Here is a 3,814-nt window from a genome sequence, read left to right on the forward strand (position 1 = left end):
CCAGTCCGCGACCGGGACGAGTGTCGGAGCCGGGAGCTGCGGCCGCTGGGAGGGAATTCGTGGGAGCTGTCGCTGGCGGCTGCTCGAGGCCGGGTTCCCGCGTCACTGAGGCCGGATTCCCGCTGCAGGCACCRCGTCCACGGAAGCTCCGACGGCGGCGTCCGTGCGGGGCACCCACCAGGTACCGCCACTGCTTGCACCATCGCTTCTCCGAATTCAGCGTCTTCCCTGTGTATCAGAGCTATCCAATTGTTTCAGATTGTTGTATTCTCGTGATTTGTGATTTTCCTGTTCAGACTTCTGCAAGTTGTTATTAAAATAACACTAATCAAGGTGGAAATCATTTTTGCTAGCTGCACACCTGAAACGCTCCTGGAAATGCAGGGCGAGAGAGGGCTGTAGTAGTCAGATGTGCTTGACAGGTGTGGGGTGAAGAATCACAAGGCTTTTGTGTTAGGGTCAGGGCAAATGAGTAATCCTGTCTGTGCAACGTTAAAGGCATTTTGTTTCACACAGAACAACTAAAAAAATGCACTGAGTTGGTAGCCCCAAAGGGGCAGGAAGGTGGAGTCAGAGTTTAAAAAGCATCTAGACAGATCCAGAAGACTTTCAAAAGCAAGATCTGGCGGCAAACCCTGGAACAGAGAATTAAAAAAGAATCATGGACATGTGCAATACCTTACTAATAATGTGAACAAAAATGCCCCAAACCCTAAATTAACGGGTTTTTTTTTTTAGTTTAAAAGGGGGATTTCTTTGGATAATAATAGAGAATGTAATTTTCATTTTTGCACATTTGTACTTCTGTTTGCTTTTTACATTAGGTCTCTGTATTTTTATTCTGACTTGAGCAATGCAAAGTCAGCATGTGCATGTTATATGTGAGAAACGAACCATATATGTATTGGAGCATCCTCTCTAGAGAAAATGGCATCACCCCTTAGGATATGTATGCAACTTCCATAGTCTTTTTGTACCAATGGCTGTTGGGGAAGGACCGTTCACCTTTGCGGTTGTGTACCTTCTCCCTTTAAATAGTGTAATAGTAACTCCTGAAGCATGGAATAAAGTCTTAAGTATGAGATCAGGACATACTTGAACCGTAAAACAGCAATCTCTCKCTAATCACTTCAACCTCTGAAATACAAAATTCCCACTTCTACCTTATGCCATGTTATTGAAGTCAGTAGAATTTTTCCTCTGGGATAATAATAGTGTTGTAAAAACATTTTAAAGTGAGTGCAAATGGTTCATTTTTTTTTAATGTCCCCTTCCTTTTGAAAAGTTGTCATTATATGTACAGAGCTTCTAAATATTTGTTTTTACCAAGTTTTTTTTAGTTTTTCTTAGCAATAACAGATTATTTAATGATGCCGATTAATTTATGGTTGGTGGCAACTCAGCAAGTTTTAGGATATATGTTTAACTCATCTGTGTCAGCAGCTTACGTCAGTATTGCATAATCTGTTGACTGTCTCCTTTTTATGTAATGTATGTTTGTAGTTTGTTTTAATATGTACAAATGTTTTTTTCACTGCGTGCTTCATTTCAGATGCTTCATGTTTGTCTCTCCGTTGCCCTCTTGAGTTCAAAACGTGCAAGACACCATTTTGATAGTAGCTGGACGCGGCTGAATGTTACATATTTCTCTCTTGAAAAGCCTGTATAACGTGTCAGGATATGCTTTTTTCAGGTAAGTTGTTTGTTTAGAGTGTTGAATCATTTTTGGAGTTTCTGCTTCCTCCCGTTAGAAATATGAGCTGTACTAATGAAGTCCAATATCTTAAATATAATGTTTAAAAAACTAATAACCCATTAATTTTCACCTTGTAAAGCAGTGTAACACATTGAGAGATAGATTTGGGTTTTTGTAACTTATTGCAGAACTCAATCTGTTTATTTGATGGTGTTAGCTAAGGGGGGGGGAACAGTGCCATGATATTTATTGCAATGTCTGTTTATTTAAAAAAAAGTGTGTGTCAACCTATATTCCCCTCCCCCATCCTTAATCATTTTGTAGTGCAGTTCTTTAATTCACAAGTTTGTATTCGGGTCCTATGGCCTAAAATGCCAGCCACAGGCTTGAAGCGCCTGAAGCCTGTAGGCACCTCTTCTGCTTACTCCCGCTGCAGTCGCTTCTGGACGCAGCGGACTGGCGTCTGCCTAGTTTGGTGCTGCTCCTGTCAAAGCTGTTGGTAGGTGCAGAAATGGGCTTCTGCCATCCCAGCTCTGCGAACACATGTGGCAAACTTTCATTAAGCCCAGCTGAACATGTTTGCAGTGCTGTAAAATTCCACAGTGCTGCTGCTTTGGTAGGAGCGTAGCGTGCTTGGTGCAGCATTCAGCACGGTCACAGTGAGGTGCTACCCTCTTACTCCCTCTGTCAGTGGTCCCGGTCCTCAGCTGTTGCAAACTGCATAGCTCCATTAACTTCCCTGGCTCTTCGCCAGTTATACCCACTGGCTGGCTCATGACATTCAATACTTAAGTAGCATAAACATCAAATGCTGTTTTCCAGCTCCAGTGAATTTAAAGGAGGTGGGAGGGGAACGCCCTCATTTTTCTCTAGYGGTATTTGCAGAGTGGGCATGTTACCCTTTCCCCATTAAATCCAGTGTTACTAGATTTGGCTTTTTAAGGCTGATTGGGCAGAAGAAGCTACTTTTTTTGTCTTTGTTTTTTCTTAAAAACACTTTGAGCTGCGTTGAAGACACCACCACCTTCATTAAGATACTACTCATTACCTGGAAAGCTTGCTGGACTGTAACCTCAGATGCGAAGCCGCTTTTGTTAAATGGTCATCAGGTTTCTGAGCCACTCGCCTGGCAGTTGAGCATCGGTGTTTGGAGTGATTTCAGTTTTGGAGACATACGGGATGAGAAGACTCTGAAGTTGCCCGCTCGGCTCAGCGGTGTTGCAGGGGGGCTGCCGGTGGCTGCAATGACTGACAGGCTGCCCTGGCTCAGTTATCACAGTGCTGATGCTGTCTCTTGTAAAGGTACAGTACTGTGATAACTGAAGGATGGCAGCCATCTGAGCTTCACAGGGCTGCCCGGCCAAGAGCAGGGTTTCCCTTAGAGCTGGGGGACTGAAGGACTGACTTACACAACTACGATGCAGCGCGGTGCTGAAGTGGAAGATGCTCATTTTAAGTGCACCTCTTAACTCAGCCAAGGGGGAGGGGGGAATCGATGGTTAAGGTACTTCTGGTTTTACTTGAATAAAAATTATGCTTCATCCCTGTTGAGAGTTTGCCTGTTAATTGACTCTCTTGGCTTGGAAGATCTTTMAGAAATGCTGTGCTATGAAGCAGGGTCCTGTGCAGTTTGCTGGAGTGTTAATAAAGCAGAGATGCAGGTTGCTGCGTACCAGAAGAACCAGAAATGACTCTGTAGCTGTACAGAAAACCAAACCCTCTTTTAGACACCCTCCTCAAGCTATTTAAAACAACTCCCTTGGTCCAAGTCTGCACCCTACTGGCAAGGAATGGGGTGTGGAGGGGAAACGACCTCAGATAACGGAGAGGGCTCAGTGTGGTGTTCACAAGGATCGTAAAACTATCTGAGTGCACAGATAACRCAAAATACCTTCTTGTGTAAGCACCTAGGAAGGGCACAGTCCATCACCTCCTACAGTCCCAGCTCTCGTTCTGATCTTTCTTGTTAAAGATGATAGCACCTTAGCTAACTAGTGTCCTAACTCAGTCTCTGTACCTCTTGCTGCATAGGACACTGCTCATTTTACCGTCCAGCCAGCAGGCTACAGAGGTGCTGCAGTTTGCACCAAGCCCCATGGTCTGTTACTGGTGCAGCTT

General features: G+C 44.3%; 1 long non-coding RNA gene across 1 annotated transcript; it reads left to right on the forward strand.

Annotated features, from left to right (window-relative positions):
* Window positions 1–6: 6 nt before the first annotated feature.
* Window positions 7–3,247, forward strand: LOC112970307. The gene is made up of 2 exons (XR_003254947.1): window positions 7–181; window positions 1,553–3,247. It is a non-coding gene; the product is annotated as an uncharacterized LOC112970307 (long non-coding RNA).
* Window positions 3,248–3,814: the final 567 nt, after the last annotated feature.

Source organism: Apteryx rowi, unplaced genomic scaffold (assembly GCF_003343035.1).
Source record: "Apteryx rowi isolate R43461 unplaced genomic scaffold, aptRow1 scaffold_39, whole genome shotgun sequence".
Lineage (NCBI taxonomy): Eukaryota > Metazoa > Chordata > Aves > Apterygiformes > Apterygidae > Apteryx > Apteryx rowi.